This window comes from Saccopteryx bilineata, chromosome 5, assembly GCF_036850765.1.
Source record: "Saccopteryx bilineata isolate mSacBil1 chromosome 5, mSacBil1_pri_phased_curated, whole genome shotgun sequence".
Classification (NCBI taxonomy): Eukaryota; Metazoa; Chordata; class Mammalia; order Chiroptera; family Emballonuridae; genus Saccopteryx; species Saccopteryx bilineata.
Genome location: NC_089494.1, coordinates 197,469,603 through 197,493,383, shown reverse-complemented (window position 1 = coordinate 197,493,383; position 23,781 = coordinate 197,469,603). Strand labels below are relative to the sequence as shown.

General features: G+C 36.6%; 1 protein-coding gene and 1 pseudogene across 5 annotated transcripts in view; one reads left to right on the top strand and one right to left on the bottom strand.

The window, feature by feature from the left end:
* ARHGAP24 (Rho GTPase activating protein 24) overlaps window positions 1-23,781 on the top strand; it is an 881,345-nt gene that overhangs the window by 694,785 nt on the left and 162,779 nt on the right. The gene's annotated exons all lie outside the window — the stretch shown is intronic.
* Window positions 22,229-22,642, bottom strand: LOC136338031 (small ribosomal subunit protein eS24-like; annotated as a pseudogene).

Genomic DNA, 23,781 nt, shown 5'->3' with positions numbered 1-23,781 from the left:
TAGTATTAATATATTTTTATACATTATGTTACAACAGGGAAATTTTATAAAATAGATTTAATAATTAGGAAAGAAGAACACTTAATGGGTGAAGACTGGCACAAGATTCTAAAGAGATATAAACTCTCCATAGACTCTCCTAGTTGAGGTCTAAGACCCCAGGCATATGTTCACAGTTGCATCGTTAGTACATAGCTCAGTACCCAGCATACTATAAGCCACTCATAAGTAGTCATTGAGTGAATGTATAAAAAATTCTTCCCTAAATTACAATGTACTAATTTAGGCTGATTTATGGTGATGTTTTGTGATTGGGGAATTAAATTAAAAACTTTCTAATCTTCCTTCTATTTCTCAGTGTTAGCAGTTGTTAGCAGCAATTGACACACACACCACAAATACAGTTTTTTAGTAACTATGAAAAGTGGGTAAGCACTGTATTTATCTAAAAAAAAAGATAAAGGAATATTTTACACCATTCCTAAATAATGGTTTGAACGTGCCTTCTATAAATTGCAACAGCAATTGTACTTTGTGTTTTAGGTAATATATTCGGTGGTCAAGGTCTAGGAAATTTTATGAGTATAATAAGATTGTTGGTGTATCTCATAATTCTGGAGTTTTATTTCAGTTTTTCTCTTTAATTGTAATATGTGGAAATGATAGCAGCCATGGTGGATCTTCAGAGAGCCAGAGAGATTGCAGATGTATGTATGTGGAGATGGTTTATTGGAGATTGGAGTGGGGTTAGTGGAACCAATAGCCAATTTATCCCTTCAAATGTCCTGTTGCATAGCAACAATTTGACAGATGTATCATTGACTGAGAGTTTGGAAAATACTAGTCTGTTATTAGTTCCACCTGAATTGTTTTATACTTTACAGGATTTGTCACTTCCAACTTCAACCTTGCAGCAAGTAGAAAGTATGATAGGTATTTCCTTTTTCAGGTCAGACTTATTGAAAAGTATCTGAGCAATAAAGGAAACACTATTCTAATATTCTTAGAGAACTTACCTTTATCATTTCTGACAGTTTTAAATAATAATTATGATTCTAAATATCATTTAAATTGTTTTTAATTTACTCTAACCTCTGTAAAAATTTTGTTATGCACACCAGAACTCTATTGTTCACACAGATTTGAATAGCAATTTGTGTTATGTCTTAATGAATTTTATTCACAATGATCTTGGAAGTTGTTGCTATTATCTTCATTTTAAAGATTATAAAGCTAAGGACAGCAAATAGCAGAGCCCCATTTTAACTCAGTCTATCTTACTTTCAAACTATAGAAACATTAATGCCTACATTCATGTAATACATTACTATATATCTTTGTACATCTTTTGGAATTTAAATAAAATGTTTGCATTTGCTTTCCTGGGATTTTTTCTCTACTTTAAATATTCCCTGCAAGTTTTGCTGACACCAATTAAGACAAAGCTGAGTTTCTCCATCAGTACCCACGAAACTCCAGGAAAGTAGCCACACGACCTACTAAGTTACATAATAATAAATGCTAAATTGCAGATTGGAAGGTCCTGACTATGTCAATAAAGTTAAGAATAATTCAGTAAAAAAGTAATAGTTTTCATCGTGCATATTGAAAGGGTTATACTAGGATTTATTTTTTTCTAAATAGCAAAAATTTCAGTCATTAGAAAAGCTTGTATAGCTACTAAGACATAAAGATTAATGATTATACTTTTCAAAGTAAAAATATATGATATTTTAATCTTTCTATTTAGTTTTAAAATAAAGTTGTTATTGACATTGCTGTGAGGCAAAAAAAAATTAAAAATAAATCTGACTTCTCACAAGACCTTGTCTTTACCCTCTGCTCTGCTCTTACTGAAGCAAGAGCCTGGGAAACTCAGTGTTCGACAGTCAGAAGTAGAGGCTTTGGATTAACGATGCTATTTGTTGAGAGACACTACTTTAATGTTTCACCTATTGCTGCTGTTGTAAAATGAGTCCATCTTAACTACATTAATTGCCTACTGGCAATGATTAGGATTAGGGAAATGCTCCTCTAAAATCAACACTTTATGTTTCCTATCAGAATCACTCTAAAATGATCAGTTAATTCCCACCTAATACTAATGGAGTCATTTTTAGACATCACAATATGTTTATCAACCAACTTCTACTCTACTGTCTTATCTTAGATAAAGATAATTTGTCAGAATTCCAATATTCTTTTCACCACCATGCCATGGGAATTGACAAGAATTGATTAGTGGCCTTTTAATTGTGAAAAGTAATAAGGAAGTAGATTTTCACAGTTTGATTTTTGAAATACAGTTAAATGGTATGTCACCCTTCAACATGGGACCACCTTTAGAGCTATGTTGTTCTTTATGTTCCAGAATAAAATATCAGAGATAGTGCCTGACCAGGTGATACTGTAGTGACTTGAGCATTGGACTGAGATGTGGAGGGCCCAGGTTCGAAATCCAGAGGTCACCAGCTTGAGCATGGCCTCATCTGGTTTGAGTAAGGCTCACCAGCTTGAGCCCAAAGTTGCTGGCTTGAGCAAGGTGTCATTTGGTCTGCTGTAGCCCCCTGGTAAGGCACATATAAGAAAGCAATCAATGAACAACTAAGGTGCCTCAACGAAGAAATGATACTTCTCATCTCTCTCCCTTCCTGTCTGCCTCTCCCTGTCTGTTCCTCTCTGTCTCTCTCTGTCTCTGTCACACACAAAAATATCAGAGACAGTTACAAAATTATCTACCAGTTTATAGCTCAACTTTTACAGAGGCTAGAATATAATTCAACCAAAGTGATCTAAGTTTGCACATTCTTTTTTTTCTCTGTGAGATCTTGGATGCTGATTCAAGAAACAAAAGGGGGGATTTTGAGAGCACATACTTTTATGAACTACATTGGGCATTTCTGGATATCAGATTTCAACTAAAACTTTCTTTTCTGAAATACATTCAAAAATTTCTAATCAATAAATTTTATAAAAATATGTCTTCAATATCTAGATTTTACTATTCACTTGATCATCACTTCAATGAATTCCTAATGAGAAGGCTTAAAATATCACCCGATTATTTTAACCCTTAAAAAATTTTCTTGGTTTGGTTTTTATTAATTTAATAAATATTTGTTGTAACACATAATTCATACCAGGTGTTCAGTATTTTTGTGAGTATACTGGGAATATACCAGTGAACTGACAGACTCCTTACCCTCAATAACCTTACATTCTAGACTCAAGATATATAATTATATATAATATATTATAGGTTTACATGATGCCTATTATAAGATTGGTCAAGTCACACCTCCCTAAGATGAACTGTAGGCAGACCCTAGAGTAGCCTTCTGTGTAATGAGCTGCCCAGGCAGAGAAAACTGCACATGCTGCTTCAGATGTGGGAGGATACCTGGCCGATGGAGGAGCTGCAAGGGGACAATTTTGGCTGGAAGAGAGGAAGCAAAGAGAAGAGGGTGGGGTGGGTGAGCTGACAGATGAGAGCATACCTATAGACCTCACTGGCTACATATGTGATCATCTGTTTATTTACAGCATTAGAAACCAGACCGGGATGTGGTGGTATTGGGAGGGTAACGCTGCCAAAACCCTTCCCTCAAATTGCAGGTTAAGTAATTCAGTGTTTCCCAATGGCACAGAAGCACTTGGTTTGTCTTTCAGATGAAGCCGTCTCACAATAAGGGAGTGAGGTGTGTTACACATGATCACACAGTAAATGGAAGAGCTAGTAGTCTAATCTGTGTTCTCTAACTTTTCTCCCTGCTCCATACACCATCTCCACAGTGTCACACATTACTGTGTCCCTTACTGTATCCAAAACAGAAAGACAAGGCATGGCAGACGAAATGTCTTCCTTTTGTAATTTTGTTCATAGAAGATGCAAAATAAACAAATTGTGTACTTACATACTTGTTTTTAAATTATTTGATTAAAAAGAAGACAATTATGTGAAATGAGGACTGCAACAGAAATCTTCTCTTTGTGAATTAAAATCTCAGAGAATATATAATAGCATTTTAAATGCATATACTTGACAAATAGCATTTTGAACTTACAGAATTAAAAAATTAATTTCTTATGGACTGAAGACATATAAACAGTATGTAGGCTCAAGGGGCTATTTAGATAATGGTGCCACAGCAAAAGAAACTGATAACAAAACAAATGGGCAGCCAACTAAATGGGAGATGATATTTGCAAACAACAGCTCTGATAAGAGGGTAATATCCAAAATATATAAAGAACTCACAAAGCTCAGCAACAAACAAGAAAACAATCCAATTAAAAAATGGGGAGAGGACCTGAACAGACACTTCTCCCAAGAGGACATACAACAGGCCAACAGATATATGAAAAGATGCTCATCTTCACTAGCTATTCGAGAAATGCAAATCAAAACTACAATGAAAGCCTGACCAGGCAGTGGCGCAGTGGATAGAGCATCAAAATGGGATGCAGAGGACCCAGGTTCAAGACCCCTAGGTTGCCAGCTTGAGTGTGGGCTCATCTGGTTTGAGCAAAGCTCACCAGCTTGGACCCAAGGTCACTGGCTTGAGCAAAGGGTTACTCCAGGGGTCCCCAAACTTTTTACACAGGGGGCCAGTTCACTGTCCCTCAGACCATTGGAGGGCCGGACTATTAAAAAAACTATGAACAAATCCCTATGCACACTGCACATATCTTATTTTAAAGTAAAAAAACAAAACGGGAACAAATATAACATTTAAAATAAAGAACAAGTAAATTTAAATCAACAAACTGACCAGTATTTCAATGGGAACTATGCTCCTCTCACTGACCACCAATGAAAGAGGTGCCCCTTCCGGAAGTGCAGTGGGGGCCGGATAAATGGCCTCAGGGGGCCGCATGTGGCCCGCGGGCCGTAGTTTGGGGACCCCTGGGTTACTCAGTCTGCTGAAGGCCCATGGTTAAGGCACATATGAGAAAGCAATCAATGAACAACTAAGGTGTCGCAATGAAAAACTGATGATTGATGCTTTGCATCTCTCTCTGTTCCTGTCTGTCCCTCTCTTTGATTCTCTCTCTGTTTCTTAAAAAAAAAAAATAGTAATACAATGAGATACCACTTCACACCTATTAGATGGCTATTATCAACAAGACAGGTAATAACAAGTGTTAGAGAGGCTGTGGAGAAAAAGGAACCCTCATTCACTGTTGGTGGGAATGTAAATTAGTACAACCATTAAGGAAGAAAGTATAGTGGTTCCTCAAAAAATTGAGAATAGAACTACCATATGACCCAGCAATTCCTCTACTGGGTATCTGTCCCCCAAATTTGAAAACTTTGGTATGTAAAGACATATGCATCCCCATATTCATCACAGCAGCCAAGACATGGAGACAACCAAAGTGTTCCTCAATAGAGGATGGGATAAAGAAGGTGTGGTACATATATACAATGGAATACTACTTAGCCACAGAAATATTGACATAATGACATTTATAATAACATGGATTGACCTTGAGAACATTATACTGAGTGAAATAAGTAAATCAAAAAAACCTAAGAACTGTATGATTTCACACATAAGTAGGATATAAAACAGATTCATAGACATATATAAAAGTGAAGTGGATACCAGGGGGATGGGGGTGTGGGGGAGGGGGACAGAGAAGAGGTTGGGGGTAGGATGTAAAGAAGGACAAATATAAGGTGACAGAAAATGATTTGATTGGGTGACAGGTATACAACATAATCAACAGCTCAAATGCTATAGAAATGTATGCCTGAAACCTATGTACTCTCATTGATCAATGTCACCCTGTTAAAGTTAATTCTCTAAATAAAATTTAAAAATAAAAAAAGTTAATGGTGCTGTTATATTGTTAACCATTATAAATTCAAAGAAAATAAAATGGTAAGCAATAACCTTCTAAGAGTAACAAATTGGGCAGCTCTGTTTTGTGAAAATTATTTTTTTTATTTTCACATCTTTCTATTATCTTTCCTTTCCCACTTTATAGATTGAAGGTATTATAAAACATTCTCTAAATATCTAAGTCTCCTTCTGGGAGTTTCAAAATTCCATGAATGCTTGTTTTACTTGTTAATTTTATTTCTTTCTTTTTTCTTTTTTTTTTTTTGCCTAGATAGCCAGAGAGCTTCATAGTTCAGTGGCTGTGGTTTTTTACATTAAGACAGGTCTCAAGTGGAACTGGTGTTCCTGCTGAGTGAGCTTAGACATCATGTATGCACTTGATCCTGGAGTACTTACTGCCTCTCCAAATGGTATTTTCAGGAATGACTTTACAATATAATAAATAGATACTCAACCATGCTTGTCATTAGTTCCAGCACCTAATAGGCAGCATTTCCAAGATAAAAATAACAATAACTTTAAAGGCCTGAAATTGTCCTAAAAACAAAAAACTATTTACAGGACTTTAGTGCTTTTTAAGATCCTAGATTTATGGTAACTTTGTTTTGTTTTCATAGAAGTAGTCTCAGGTGACGGAGTGTCATCTACTTTGTGTGACTGCAGTCCTGAAGATTGCAGCAAATATGAAATACTAGTGGAGCTCTTTCCATTTTGAACAAATATTTATGCATTTAATAGTCACAGTAAGCTATGGTTTGTCTAGTATTAAATTACTACCACAATATGATCAGACATTATTTGTGTACATAAGAAATAGAGAGACCTGGAGCCAAAAGACAAACTAAAATCTTCAGACTCTAAATCTACTCTTTTCTTCCCTAAAACACATAAAAGCTAAATCCAACGTGTTGAAACCAAGCCTGACTGAAGTACACAGGGAAAAGACTGTGAAATTAGACCTAGACACACTGATCCTATCTTGAAATGAGAGTAAGCAAATACAGGGTCAGGGTGTCTCGGCTTATTTTCGGAGAGTCAAATAGTCTACATGAAGAATCTGAGTCACATGATGTTTAACATTCTGTGAAGAAAAGGAGATTGTTGAGAAGTTTTTCATTCCCTTGGCCCAGCTTTGGACTTGGCCTCTGGAAGTGATATACTGTCCTCGATATAAAATCAATTTTTAGTGTCATTGACTGTGTTTGGGACTTTTAACAAAACAAGCTGCTAGAAACATTCAAGCACAGTTTTTTTTGTGTGTGTGTGGATTTGTTTTTAATTTATCTTAAGAAAAACCTAGGAGTGGAATGGCTGAGTGATTTAATAAGTATATTTTTAACTTTACGAGAAACTGGCCAACTGTTTTCCAAATGATTCGTACCATTTTATGTTCTCACTAGTATATGAGAGTTCCAGGTGATTCACATCTTTGCCACCGCTTGGTAATGTCATTCTTTTAAAAAATGTTACTTTTTCTAATGGGCTCTTAGTGGTATTTCATTGTGGTTTTAATTTGCATTTCTCTGATGACTAATGATGTTGAGTATCTGTTTAGGTATTTTCTGGCCATTCATATATCTTCTTTTGTCAACTGTTCAAATATTTTGTCCATTTATTTTAAGAAACTTATCTTTTTATTAATATATTTTAAGCATTATTTATATATTATGGATATGAGTCATAAACTTGTCAGATAAACATAGGTGTTGTGAATATTTTCTCTCAATTTACAGCTTGCCTTTTTTTACTTAACTGTGCCTCTCTAAGAACAAAAGTTTAATTTCAATGAGTTCTAATTTGCAAATATGTTTACAAATTAGATAAGATAAAAATTTCTTAAAAATGAAACTAAAGGTATTATTTACTAGAAAATCTCTCTCTATATATATATATATTTTATATATATATATAAAATAATCTCATATTGGTAAAAAATATACCTTTGTGTATAGCTACATAGAAAGAAAGGTCTGAAAAGACATATACTACAGAAAGGACATTATTACTAAGGTAATAATGAAAATTTGATGTTTTCATTCTTTGTCAGTACTTTCTCACTTTTTATAATACACATGTTACACTTTTATAATAATAAAAACGTTTTTAAAGAGAAATTATGTACAGCATGATCAGGCGGTGGTGCAGTGGATAGAACATTGGACTGGGACGCACAGGACCCAGGTTCAAAACACTGAGGTCACTGGCTTGATTGGGGGCTCACCAGCTTGAGTGCAAGGTTGCTGGATTGAGCGTGGGATCATAGACATGACCCCATGGTCACTGGCTTGTGCCCAAAGGTCTCTGGCTTGAAGCCCAAGGCTGCTTGCTTGAGCCCAAAAAGGATTCTGGCTTGAGCAAGAGGTCACTCACTCTGCTATAGCCCCCGGTCAAGGCACATAAGAGAAAGCAATCATTGAACAGCTAAGGTGGTGCAATGAATAATTGATGCTTCTCATCTCTTTCTCTTCCTGTCTGTCTGTCCCTTCTGTCCCTCTCTCTATCTCTCTCTCTGTCTCTGTCACAAAATAAAAGATAAAGAAATTATGTACAATAAAAAGTGGAAGTATCTTTCTTAGTCTTTCCTTCCAAACTCACTGTACTGATAAGCTGTCAACATTTTAGTACATTTTTCTATGACTACTTTTATAGATATACATAATATTTCAACAAAAATATAATTTTTATATGTTTTTTCAGTAACTTACTTTCGAAAATCTTAATATATCATACACACCTCTTAGATTTATTTATTTTTTATATTTTTATTTAGACAAATTTATTTATTTGTTTATTTACAGAGACAGAGAGAGAGGGGTATAGACAGGGTCAGACAGACAGGAACAGAGAGATGAGAAGCATCAAACATCAGTTTTTCATTGTGACACCTTAGTTGTCCATTGATTGCTTTCCCATATGTGCCCTGACTGCAGGCCTTCAGCAGAACAAGTAACCCCTTGCTCAAGCCAGCGACCTTGGATCCAAGCTGGTGAGCTTTGCTCAAACCAGATAAACCTACGCTCAAGCTGGCGACCTGGGGGTCTCGAACCTGGGTCCTCCGCATCCCAGTCTGATGCTCCATCCACTGCGCCACCGCCTGGTCAGGCTATTTAGACAAATTTAACAAGATGACATTGGTCAACTAGAGTACATAGACTTAGAGAAAACATCACCTCATCACTTGGACAGTCGGTTATGTTGTATACCCATCACCCAAAGTCAAATTATCTTCTGTCACACTATATTTGCTTCTCTTTATGCCCCTTCACCTCCCCTCCCCACTGCCCTCTCTCTCCTCCTTTCCCCTTGCCCTAGTAATCACTGCACTCTTATCTATGTCCATGAGTCTCAATTTTGTGTCCCACCTATGTACGGAATCATACAGTTCTTAGTTTTTTCTAATTTACTTATTTCACTCAGTATAATGTTATCCAGGTCCATCCATGTTGTAAATGATACAATGTCATTTTTTCCTTTGGCTGAATAGTATCCCATAGTATATATGTACCACATCTTCTTCATCCAATCCTCTGTTGAGGGGCATTTTAGTTGTTCCCATGTCTTAGCCACAGAACAATGCTGTGATAAACATGGGGGTGCAAGTGTTTTTACATACCAATGTTTTTGAGTTTCGGGGGTATATACCCAGCAGGGGGATTGCTGGGCCATATGGTAATTCTATTCTTAATTTTTTGAGGAACCATCATACTTTCTTCCATAATGGTTGTACTAATTTACATTCCCACCAACAGTGAGTGAGGGTTCCTTTTTCTTCACAGCCTCTCCAGCACTTGTTATTACCTGTCTTGTTGATAATAGCCAATCTAACAGGTATGAGGTGCTATTTCATTGTAGTTTTGATTTGCATTTCTCTATTAGCTAGTGAAGATGAGCATCTTTTCATATATTTATTGGCCATTTGTATTTCTTCCTGGGAGAGGTGTATGTTCATGTCCTCTTCCCATTTTTTATTGGATTCTTTGCTTTCTTGCTGAGTTTTGTGAGTTCTTTGTATATATCTGAGCTGTTATTTGAAAATATCATCTTTCATTTAGTTGGCTGTTTGTTTTTTTTTGTTTTTTTTTTTTAATTTTATTTATTCATTTTAGAGAAGAGAGAGAGAGAGAGAAAGAAAGGGGGGGGGAGGAGCAGGAAGCATCAACGTCCATATATGCCTTGACCGGGCAGGCCCAGGGTTTTGAACCGGCAACCTCAGCATTCCAGGTTGACGCTTTATCCACTACGCCACCACAGGTCAGGCGGCTGTTTGTTTTGTTGTCAGTTTTTTTTGTTTGTTTGTTTTTGCTGTGCAGAAGCTTCTTAGTTTGATGTAGTCCCATTCATTTATTTTTTATTTTACTTCCTTTGCCTTTGGGGTCAGATTAATAAAATGTTCTCTACAGCCAAGGTCCATGAGTTTAGTACCTATGTTTTCTTCTATGTAATTTATTGTTTCTGCTCTTATATTTAGGTCTTTGTTCCATTTTGAATTAATTTTTGTGTGAGGAGATATTCTGTACTTAAATTTTATTCTTTTGCAAGTGGCTTTCCAATTTTTCCAGCACTATTTATTAAGGAGGCTTTCTTTTCTCTATTGTGTGTTTTTGGCTTTTTTATCAAAGATGATTTGCCCATATATATGTGATTTTATTTCTGGGCTCTCAATTTTGCTCCATTGGTCTGTGTGTCTATTTTTCTGCCAATACCATGCTGTTTTGATTATCATGGCTCTGTAGTATAATTTGAAGTCAGGTATTGTAATGCCTCCAGGTTTGTTATTTTTTTCTTAGGATTACTTTGGCTATTTGGTGTTTTTAATAGTTCCATATAAACCTGATGATATTTTGTTCCAATTCCTTAAAAAAATAACATTGGGATTTTGATGGGAATTGCATTAAATTTGTATAATGCTTTGGGTAACATGGCCATTTTAACTATATTCTTTCTATCCAAGAACAAGGAATATTTTTCCATTTCATTGTGTCTTTTTTGAGTTCCTTTAATAATGCTTTGTAGTTCTCATTATATAGGTCCTTTACATTCTTTGTTATGTTTATTCCTTGGTATTTTTTTGTTGTTGTTGCAACTATAAAAGGGATTATTTTTTTGAGTTCATTTTCCGAAGTTTCATTGTTGACATATAAGAAAGCAATAGACTTCTGTATATTAATTTTGTATCCTGCAACCTAGCAGTATTACACCTCATAGATTTAGATGTGTCAAAATGTTTATTATTTCCCTTTTGCTGGATACATAGATTGTTCCCTTTTTTTCTTTTTTTGTATTTTTTTGAAGTAAGAAGCAGGGAGGCAGAAAGACAGACTCCTGTGTGCCTCTGACCAAAATCTACCCAACATGCTCACAAAGGGGTGATGCTCTGCCCATCTTGGGAGTTGCTCAGTTGCACCTGGAGCCATTCTAGCACCTGAGGTGGAGGCCATGGAGCTGTCCTCAGCACCTAGAGCAACTTTGCTCCAATGGAGCCTTGGTTGCAGGAGGGGAAGAGAGAGATAGAGAGAAAGAAGAGGGGGAAGGATGGAGAAGCAGATGGGTGCCTCTCCTGTGTGCTTTGGCTGGGAATCGAACTTGGGACATCACATGCCAGGCTGATGCTTTACCACTGAGCCAACCGGCCAGGGCAGATTGTTCCCATTTTTGTTGGTATGGTATTATAAGCAGTTGCTTAATAAGTATCCTGAAAAGTACACTGTTACGAAATCATCATTCAACTAGTATTTCTTGCACATTTGTGTTGGTCTCTGTTCTAGACATTGAGGATATAGTAGTGAAAAAGAAAAGTTTCTACTCTTCAGGAATTTATTGGTACTCAGCAATGAGCAAAACTATGGTATTAACAAACAAACAAAAAAAAACAACAAAAAACTTCCTTGACATTTTAATACTGTGAGGAAAACAGATCAAAAGTGATTTCATAGCCTGACCCAAGCAGTGGTGCAATGGATAGAGCGTCGGCCTGGGATGCAGAGGACCCAGGTTTGAGACCCTGAGATCGCCAGCTCGAGCACAGGCTCATCTAGTTTGAGCAAAGCTCACCAGCTTGGACCGACCCAAAGATGCTGACTTGAGCAAGGGGTTACTTGGTCTGCTGTAGCTCCACGGTCAAGGCACATATGAGAAAGCAATCAATGATCAACTAAGGTGTCGCAACAAAAAACTGATGATTGATGCTTCTCATCTCTCTCTATTCCTGTATGTCTGCCCCTATCTTTCCCTCTCTCTGATTTTCTCTCTGTCTCTGTAAAAAAAAACAGTGATGTCATAAATATTTACTTTCATTTTACAAACCACAAGAAAAAAACTTGTTGCGAATATAAAAGTAAATGCATCATGTTGCAAGCAAAATTATTTGAATATCAAACCCTGAAAACACAAGAATGCATTGCATATATTCCATTTCTCATTGCTCATTCATTTAAGAATAAGAAAGCATGGGTTATAAATACATTAATTATCATGAACAAATATTATATTATATATATATGATATATGTGTGTGTGTGTTTTCTAGAATCCATTTACTCTCCTTATAATGCTTTCATTTTTGATTCAGAAATTATTTCTGTGTAGTTTTAGTAGTAGAAAAATTCTTGGTTTACATCTTTTCTTCAAGAAGCAAAAGACATTAGACCTTTACTCCCTCAGCCCAACAGAGACAGAATAGCCACATGGATTTATTGTGACCACTGTGGTACTCTTCTGTAAGTGTAAGATACACTGGATAAGGAGAAATTGTGATAGCTACACACTGAGTGATAGTTGGCAAAGGAGTCAATAGAAGTAGCTAAGTTACTGTGGTAAGCTAGTAACTATGCCTTTCAATTCCTGATTTTTATATTTATTGAATTAATTTTCTGACCCTCTGAAGCTCTGATCCTCAGCCTCTCATTGGTTCTGAGCCCATAGCATATTCTAATAATTCTCCTTCTGTTTGGCCATTTTAAAAAAAACTCTTTTGCTTGCAATTAAGAACTTTGAGTGGAACAGATAGTACTTATAACTTTTTCTTCAGTATGTATCACAAAATAAGTTCTTCTTTACCACAAGAGTTGTAAGAAATATAGAAGAAATAGAATAGACACATAGATCCCTGCCTTTCTTCAATTAGTCGTTCGTTCATGTAACATTCAAGAAGTATTATTAAATGCCTACTGTACAAAACAGTGTGCCAAACTTTGGGGAGCCAGGGAGACAACTCTGACTCTTGTGAAACAAGCGCAAGGCAGCAGGGATGCCTTAGTTGGTCCTCAGACCTTTGCACTCACATTAGATGACTTATGCGTGATTAGAGTGTTTTACTTGATTGATATTCCTTCACTGTTCATTTAAGTCATTTTTTTACACAATATTTTCTACTATTGCATTTTGAAATTCCTCATTTTTGCAGGGACAGGTGACCAGTAAATGGTGCCTGGTGGTAATGTGACGTATTTGCTGCTTTTCACCATTTACAGCAGTAGCATTTGCCTGACAACAAATAAATGCCTGGTGCAACTAAGCTGTGTTCACACAGACAGAGCTTGATAAATTGAAACAGAGCGATTCATGCAGACGTTAAGCTAAAACATTATCTGGTCTGTTATGGTTCTGCAAATTGGCTTTGACTCTTTGGGTGCTTCTAGAAGCAAAATCATAGAAAAGAAAGAATTAACCAGGAAAGGGAAAGGATGACTTTTCAGACAGAATGAAGACCTGATGTGTAAACAAAATTGGCATGGTGCCTTAGGGTGTGGAAGGACCTAGAAGAGTTTACTTTATGTGGAGATAATGAGGAGATTGCTTCTGATGAAAACAGAAGGAAATGAATCCAGATAGATATGCAAATGCCAGATATTGAATAACCTTCCACACCAAAATGACTGAGCTTCAAGTGCATACAGACAATCCATAGGATTCCCATAGTTCTGCAACCACCTGCTTTGAGGCCTTAGGGAAGCTTTTTCCTTCCTTCACACAGGCCTCTTATGAACATTAAAACATAGTGTAACCTGCTGCCCTTAGGGTAAAAATGAAGGGTAGAGATCGGATGCCCACCTCTCTCTCTCTCTCTCTCTCTCTCTCTCTCTCTCTCTCTCACACACACACACACACACACACACACACACTTTCTTTATGCCCTAATGGACAATAACTTAGTTTTCATGCACTACTCAATCAGTTCCTCAGCCAGAACTACTAAGATTAGACATCCCTCTGGACATCCCTGAGAATTTTTCATATATTTTTGACATGCAAACCTTCAGGAAATTGACTTAGTGTTCACTTTTGAAACAAAGACAGAAAATGGTAATAGAGTCATAATTAAATAACCTTGGCAGATATAAAATAAATAAAAGTCCTTAATAAGTACCAGCATATTGGCAATAAGAATCAATTGTTTAAATACATGATGAATTTTGCAGCCCAACTGCTGAAATACCATCTTTGTAACTAAGAAGTGTAGTTCCACCTGGTTTTCTCTCTTCAGATATTTAATGTGAGATGCAGGTCTGAGAATTGACATAGACCCAAGCTAATAACCAGGGTTGTAGTGGCAAGTGAAGTTCAGGACCATCACTACAGAATGCTGAACTCTGCAGAATGTGGGTTCTTAGCTTTAGATGCATAGACTATTTTTATTGACAGATTCACCCAGGTTGCTGTGTATGCTGAAGTTCTAACTTCTTGTTTCATTTAAGGTCCTATGTTTACTAATGAGACAGTGTTTGCAGCAGGCAGAAATAGAAAAGCACACAACCTTCCTTTTGAACTCCCATAGTTATCTTTTAGTCTCCAGTAGTGTTTGTTCCTCCTTACCGTATCAAACTGTCAAACCCAAGTCTTAGAGCTTGCAATTTAAAAAAATCCAAACATCCTCCCGGGACGAAGAGTGTCATTCCCTTTGATATTAACAGGGCAAAGCTTTCTGAAAAGGAGTGTGCCCTAAGCAGCTTTTAATATTTAATGACGGTATCATAGAGGTATTGACTTGAGAGTGAACAATAAATTCTAAAAACAGCCAGAAGCTCATGTCAAATGAATCAGAACAATTGATTTTCTTTTTAAACATGAGCTTGCCATGAGAAGTATTATAACATGGCAGAAACAGGGCCAAGAAGCTCAGATGTAGAATGAATGAGGCATGGAAGATGAATTACAGGACAAGGTGCTATTTATGGAGAATATAAAAAGCAAGTGTGTAGAGAGGTGGGGGAAGCAGGGTGACTTGTTGAAATATGGTGCTCCAGGAGGGCCCATTAACATATAATCCAGAGAAAACATGAAAGATGCCAAGAAGGAGCTGCGATTTACAGAGATGGTCTTTACAAAGACCAAATATTAAGTATTCATTATATTTTTGCGACATCTCTTCATTGTGGTTCAATATTCAACCTGTCAGCCCTCTTAGCATTGGGAAGCTCTTCAACCATTTATTGTAGTATCCATTATGGTACAATCACCAGCATAATAGTCTAGAAGGGCTAGAAGCTTTTATTGAATGTGTCTCTGCAAAACCCAAGGCTAGTTTAGAATAGATGACTTCACTTTGAAACACCAATTACCAAAGGAAGGTAGGCATTAACCATAACTGAAGTTCCTGAGAACAGGAGAGCCATAAAGTGATAAATGATTATGAGTGGATTTAATATTGGACCCTAAGTGCAATACAAAATAATTTGTCAATCATCAGTATAATGAAGGCAGACATGACGGAAAGCAATTGCTTACATCTTTCTTATCTTTTCATTAGTTGTTAAAATGAACCAAGAGAGTCACACTTTCTATTCATCATATTTTGTGAACAGGTTGTTTATTAATGTTATTAAAATTTTCCTTACTGATATTTTGAATAAAATGCTTTAGGAGGAATGCATTATATTTAATATTGTTTTTCTAAGATGCATTTTGTCAGTATTTATTATCTGTTATCCCTCTATCTTTTTTCTATTTCTTATACAAATGTTATTCTACACACACACACACACACTGCACATACATACATACAAACACATGCAAACATAACTCCTCCCATTTCACTAGATTAGATGATTTTCCTTTGTAGATAGTAAAACCAGGGCACAGAAAAGGAAAGACCTAAGGCCAGAAACTGTTTTAAAAACATGAATAATAATGCTAAAACATGAAAATGACTATTAATCTGCCTTACAGTTCAATTAGCTCTTGACTATAGCAGTATTTGTCCCATTACTTGTTTATTTTGTGTACTTCTGCAATATTTACGTTTTAGTGATCATCCCCTTCCCATGTGAGAAAACACCTAATATGAAGGAGACAGAAAAAGATTAAATGCTTGCTGTGAGGGCTATATAACACATTTCATTCTACATGTTTCTTTGGTCAATGTACAGATTTTGCAGATATTAATCTTATCCTACAGCATTCCTTATTTCCATGCAGCAATGACCAGTTTTGTCCTGATGTCTCCCATGCCTGCTTTGTCGATGGGTGCCTGCCACTGCAGAGAACACAAAGCACGAGGCGAAGCATGTGTGCTGTGCACCACTTAGGCACATGGCCAGTGTACACTGGATCCTTAAGGGAGAAAAAGAGTGTGAATGGTATTTACCAAATTATGTCCTCTGATTTCTACCCCCACCTTGATAGCTTAGCAACCAAATAAATTTATTGTTTTCTTTTTCTTACTATATTCTCCTTTTTATTTCTGTTTCTGTGCCCACCATCTTAGATCCAATACCACGTTTACTGAAATGATGTCCTGAGATCCCCACATCTAAGTTTTTCCCTATAGCCAAAAATTATGCGTGAATAGTCGTAGTTGTTTTAAAAATGTTTTTTTATACACCTCCCACTTTACATTCCACTCAGTTCAAATTAAACATCAAAAGAAATCATAAGATTGAGTTGAAAAGTTCGGTCAGTCTGACCCTACTATATCTCCGACATTTTGTCTTTCAATACGTCTTTACAAGAAAACTCGACTGCAGCCGAGCTTATCATTTATTGTTTCACAATTACATTGATCCATAATTCTAAGTACCCGGGGTGGCTTCCCCGCTTTCTACTTCTCTGAATCCTACTCTTCCTTGAACACCCAGTTGCAGCTGCTCTTCCATTAGAGCAAAACTGCCCTTCTGAATTTCTACCCAGCCCTTTCCCTTGATATATAGCTGACTCCTGGCTCATAGGCATCAAAAACGTAAGCTCTTCAAAATGCAACTCTGAATGTACTCCCTGCCTCCACCAGTTCCATCCTCTCCTGGTTTGCTAAGCGGCAATACCACCTGATATTTGATAGAGCCTCATTTTTCCTCATTCCTCACTTTCAATTCATTCACAAGTCCTATTCTACTCCCAAAATAAATCTCACATCTTTCAACATTTCTTTATGTTTATTGCTATCACATAAATTAACTACTTTAATTAAGAAAATAGTAAATTTATGGCACAAGCCACTGTCATTTAGAGTATGGCTATATGGCCTCCTAACACAGAGGTTCTCAACATGTGGGTCGCGACCCCGGCAGGGTCGCCTAAAACCATCGGAAAATACATAATGCATATCAAGTATTTACATTCCGAATCATAACTGTAGCAAAATCACAGTTATGAAGTAGCCACCAAAATTATTTTTTGGTTTGGGGTCACTGCAACATGAGGAACTGTATTGCGGGGACACAGCATTAGAAAGGTTGAGAACCACTGTCCTAACATGTCCTTGCCCACTCAAGCACATTCTCCAGAAAACAGCCATTAAAAACAAACAAGCATCAGACCCCATTCCTCCCCAGCATGGAACTGTCCACATTCCTTACATAACCTACAGACCAACATAAAGAAGTCTGTCTCTAAGCTCATCTTAGGCCACTCTCCCCATGACATGAATGTTCCAGATACATGGGCCTTCTGGTGATTCTTAGATATGCCATTAGGGTTTTTAAATTTAGATTTCACCGTCTATACTTGGAGCCATCTATTGTCCCCACAGACCTTTTTTTTTTTAGCTGTTTGGCTTCTCTTTCAGATCTCAGCTTAAACTTCTGAGAGACCTTCACTAACTATCCTACATACTGTAGGCTACCACCCATTGTTTTCTATCACAAAACCTTATATCTTTCCTTTGTACCACTTACTGCAATCTCTACTTATTTGGTCAGTTATGTATTTACTTGATATTGTCTCCTTTTCAGAAAAAAATCATCTGTCCCCAACATGGAATATATGCTCAGTGAAGTCAAGGACTAGGCCTGCTTGTTTATCTTTCTATTTCCAGCACTTAACATTATGCCTGGTAGTCTGGGATGCTCAGTGAGGATGAGTTATTTGAATGAACACTAGTTTGGGGGCACAGATTATTTATTATCCTCTTCTTAGTGCTTATCATTGTCATAGATTTTGTCTTATAACATGGTATTTCCCCAATGTCTAGAGAACTATCCATATACTTGAATTTCAATAAGTTTTTTTATTGTCACAGTTAATGCAATAGAAAACTTGAATTGTCAAATTCAATGTATGTGGTGGTTTGAGGATATACTTATTAAGCAACAGCTTATTACTCCTTGAATAAAAATCTGAAAGTGTTAGAGAACTATGAATAAGACTTTTCAGGTAGCCCTGCCAAAGGAAACAGTGCAGTCACCTGAGAGGATTGAGTTAGCCATGTGAAAGTTGGTACAGACTTATCTTGAATTCAGTATAGTCTAAGAAAAACAGAATCATTCTCTTCTGGCTTGGCAGAGACATTTATACAAAAATTTTGAGGCCAAAGTTATACTGAATGGACAATTTTTGAAAAAAGAAAAATTCGATTTTTTTGATAAACATCCAGACTATAAGCTTGAAAGTAGAAGCAGGGAATGTAACTGATAAGATAAGAAGGAAGAAAGAGTCCTCCACTGGTGTCACCGTGAGCCTGGCTTGTTTATTATCAATAGGAGCAGCAAATGCTACACAGACATGCATACTGGTTAGGGAGGGGAAGTTTTCAATTTTCTTCTTTGTTTGGTTTTTCTTTCTATGTGTTAGAGAAATGGAGGATCTCTGGCTGAAGTTTTTCACTAAAATGTCTTCAAACTAAATCATTCATAATAACGTCTTGAGGATGTGCATACATTTGAAATGAATCAGATCCATATGCCTCATCCATTTCCCTCCTTCCTGTGTTGCCTTGGCTCTGTGAGCCGATGGACCTGACTCCTATCCAGAGCTCATTAAGAGGCACTGCAGATTGCCTGTGACACAGATGGAGAAATGAGTTGATGGAGTTTGCTGGTTCCTCTTGGAGAACATTTTTCCTTTTGGTTTTCTTATAGGGTTTTGGGAAAATGCTTATTTATCTCTTTGCAAAGTTTTTCACTTCATTTTATGAATAGCAAATTTATCAAAGTTCATTTTGATTTTCTAGGTTAATAATTTTTGTGGCCAAATTAATGTCTAAGATTCCATAAATTGGCAGCGGAGAGAAAATCACTTACCTTTTTCTTCTCTCTTTTGCTCAAATCCCCCCACCCACCCAATTAGCTCATTTTTAATAAATCACAAACTATGGTCAGGGAACAGATTGAATTTTGTTTTTGTTTTTCAGAGTTGTATAATTTACCTTAGAAGTAAGCCTAGACTATTGAAATCAAGATGTATGCAAAATAGGAGGAATTATTCATTTCAAATACGATAATTTATATTCAGAAGAAATTCAAATTGGATTCTTTTGCAGAAGGCGAGTATAATAGAGTCATGTGCTGCTTGACAATGGAGAATAGTTCTGAGAAGTGCTGCCTTAGGCGATTTTATTATTCTGTGAATATCATAGAGTACAGTTACACACACCTGAAAAGTATGCACTCCTGTTGTAATTTTATGTGCTATACATCTATACAGCTGGCAGTGCAGTAGATTTGTTCACACCAGCATCACCACAAAAACATGAATAATGCATTTCCCTATAATATTACAATAGCTTCAAGGTCACTGGGTAACAGGGGTTTTCCATCCTTAACTGAAATGCCTGCATATGAGGCATGACTGTACATTCCAAGGATTATTGTATTATTGAATTTTAAAAGTTAGCTCCACTTTTTATTATTTGTACTTGTGTTGACTTATTCCCTGTATATTTTTAAAGATTTAAGACAATTTGCATTAAAAAACAAGACAATTAAAAGAAAAACAAAAGGTAAATCAGTTTAAATGAGCAGAGAAATGGATTAATTTGCTGGAAACATCTATTCTGCAGTGTGCTTAATGTTTTCTTAGCATAATGGGTTCTCTTCTCATTCACTTTCTCTGTGACCTTCACAGTACCCCTTACTGCTGTGCTGACCGTATTCACTTAATTGTTCCCCCTACAGTGATCCAATGCAACATTAATATGATAAAGAAATACATATGTAACATTAAGCATCCAGTATCATAGTAGAGATAGAAAAAGTAACCGAAGCAAAATGCTTTCAAATCACTTGTCTAAACACATTCAACCACTCAGTGACAGAGCCAGAGCCACAGTTTTTCAGAAACCTGGAGTGACTTCTTACAATTCTGAAGTACTTCAGCAAATAAGTAATGCCTGGAGACTCTTGACTTCACAGTATCTTAAATACTGCAGGGCATCGCTTCAGCTTACCTTGTCAACCAGCAAAGGCTCTATTTGAGCCTTTGGCATTTTTTCTATGTTTGTTTTTCTCTTTATTTTTCCACACAAGCAAACTCACCTTTGATTTTTATACCTTTAGAAAGATTCAGTGCAAAAGCCTTTCACTGCTGGTTTTCAAGAGGATAAATAATGAGCATACTTAAATGAATGTGAATTCTATGTTGTTGCTGTGTTCAAACCAACAGAGAAGTTTCAGTATTTGCTGAGCTACTCTGTTCACCTCTCCTAATGCCCAGTGCCTAAAACTCCCATCCTGATCTCTGCTCTACAGGACAGTCTGAGAGGGCCACCTTCCCACCCTCACCTGGTGCCTTGTGGTTGGCTTTGACCTGTGGAGAACCTAAGGGAGGAATGGGGAAGAGGCAGCAATATAAGGGTGGGGGGTGTCATTTTCCCTGACTCCCTCCTTGCAGTTAGAGGGCAGGGTGGGTCAATGGTGGCTGTCTGCATCCCGGGGGATGGTTCAGCTCCACAGTGCCCAGCCTGGAGTAGAGCCTGCACACCTTCCTGACTGCTTGCCCATGCCTTTGGGGGTAGTCATTTTATTAAACCCTCAATGGATTTCCCAATTCTGCATGTGCTGTTTCCTGCTGGGATCCTGGTCTACACAGCATATGAATGGTTCTGTCTGCTAGATGCATTTTAGTTGGAAAAGAGTACAGTACTGTGCTTTTTTGAAAGCTTCATCAGTGTTTGGACAAATAACTTCACCTTCATTTTTGAAACAGGTTTTAAAGCTCTTGATTCAGGAGGACTAAATGACAGGATTAAATGAAATGATTTATGTTTATGTGAAGCACCTAGCGAGGGTTCATCATTTTCATTTAAAAAAAATGATTCCGATTAAAGGGCTGTAGTTTCTTCTAAAATGTCATTTTATTCAGATGCTGTGTGCTTCATCTTTAATATAGTTAAGTTTCATTTGGACTCCATTGTCATGGATCCTACTAAATTTACACTCAATATCAGAATTAAAAGAACACAAAACCTATGGTAACAACTGTAGTTGATCTGGGATTAAGCAATAATAAACATATAATTTTCTTATTTTTTGCAGGGGCATCCTCTTTTCCTCAAAATAGCACAGATCATTTTGCTTTCTTAGTAAATTACTCATTTTTTTTTTTTTGGAAAGGAATTAAGTGAAAACATAACAGTGCCTAAAAATTCCCAATTTTTTTAGAATCCTATTTTTATTTTTAACTCTCAATGTCAATATTTGTGCTGTTATGTATTATGAGGCAATATTCATTTAAATAATATAAAAGTTTATATTCATTTCCTTAAAAGTTTATGTGTAAAACTAATATGATATATAGCAGCAAAAATTAACCCCTCCCAAAAGTCGTATTTGACCTGGAACTGTGCAGCCTGATATGAGTGTAGAAATGGTGACTGTGATTCAGATCAGAAGGATGAAATTGGTTTTTTGCTTTATACTTGTTAGCTTTGGAATTGGAAAACCTTAACCATAAGGCATCTACATTTCCCCCAGTGTCTAGAGTGTAACAAGAACATGGTGACCAACTAGAGATATTGTGAGAATGAGGTGGATATTAAAGGGGAAAGGAAAGGAGTACATTATGGGGGAAGGATTGCCAATGACCGTATCACATATGCAAAGCTGAAATAGCAATTATGTCTACTCTTTTTAATATATCAAACAACCACACAAATAAAAGTTCTTAATATTTTAATTCTCTCATGAAAAATCTGCACCGTCCCACAGATAAAGTCACTGAAGAACCTAATCTTTACTCCTTCTGTTGTCCAATATCCAGCTCACTTTTGCCTGCACAATATGGGCCTCTGCAGCCTCCCCTGACTTTCTGTGTTCTATTCCTGTGTTCAGTTTGCTGTTTTCTCGAGGTCTTCTTCTCATACAGTCCGTGTTGTGCAAGTCTGTGTTTGAGTTCATTGGTCTTTGCCTAATCTAAGGAATCATGAATCATGCTACAGCCAGTTGTCTTGCCACCACCAAAATGTGTTCTGAATCCAAACACAAAGATGACATCTTCTGTGGTCTTGTACATGGTTAGTTTTTCCTAAATTTCTGTGTTAGGTACTGTTGCCTTCCCAGGGTGAAGAACACTGATGACCATTTGCCTCTGCTGAAGTAGTCTGTTGGTCATGAACTTCCTGGTCTAGATAATCACTGGGTCATTCATGATGGCAGCCATCTATAAGCAGCCAGGGAGGAAAACCTTTCATTTACTTTTAAGGAAGTTAAAAAAAAATTCTATAGAAAATTTATAAAGTCATCCATCCATACACTGAGCACCCAGATTTTGGTTTTTAATACCATTCTCCAATAAGGAGCCAGGGCTCTTTGGAAAAATGTCTGATTTAGGACTGAGGCAGGGAATATGCAAGATGAGCCTAAAGCTTTGTGTAGTGCCAGAAGGTAAGGATGTGCTATAGAAAACAATAATGAAAGCATAGCCATGGGACATGTCAGAGATAAAACAAACAGAAGCAAAAAACAACCCTGAAAGAGCTCCCAGTTGATGAAGCTAGAATAAATAAAGTAATATTGGATCATAAGACAAACTATAAAATAAATTATTTATTATTTGATACCAATAAATGATTAAATTTATATCTTTTATAAATTAGAGAAGACAAATCTGTGCAAAATTATTTCAAATGTGAGGCGTAACTTCCCATTCCTTAAACGTGGACTATGAATAGGAACTTTCTTATGAAGAATAGAGAAAAGGTAGATAAAGTAAATTTAGAAAGGAGAAGCTTGACATACTTCACTCAAGTGCTCAATACTAGCATCAACAGTAACAAGTCGTGTCAATAATATATACCTTTAATATGATCTGATGAGAAAGACCCTTCACCTCTGTGGTCTTTCTCTTCAAAACCCATAATTCTCCTCTAATCATTAGATAAATATCAGACAAATCCTAATGGAGGAACATTATATGATAAAAAATATCTGACCGATATATCTCAAGACTGTCAAGATCATCAAACAAGGAAAGTCTGAGAAACCATCATGGCCAAAAGAAGCCAATAGAATCCCAGAACAGAAAAGGATTAGGTAAAAACTAAGGAAATATGAATAAAGAATGGAATTTAGGTGGTTTTTTTAGAATTTATTTATTGATTTTTGGAGAGAGGGAGGAGAGAGAGAAAGAGAGAGAAAGGGAGAGTGAGAAAAGGGGGCGGGGAGTGGGAAGCATCGACAGTACTCATACTAGTTGCTTCCTGTATGTGTCTTGACCAGGCAAGGCCAGGGGTTTGAACTGGTGACCTCAGCATTCCAGGTCAATGCTTTATCCACTCTACCACCATA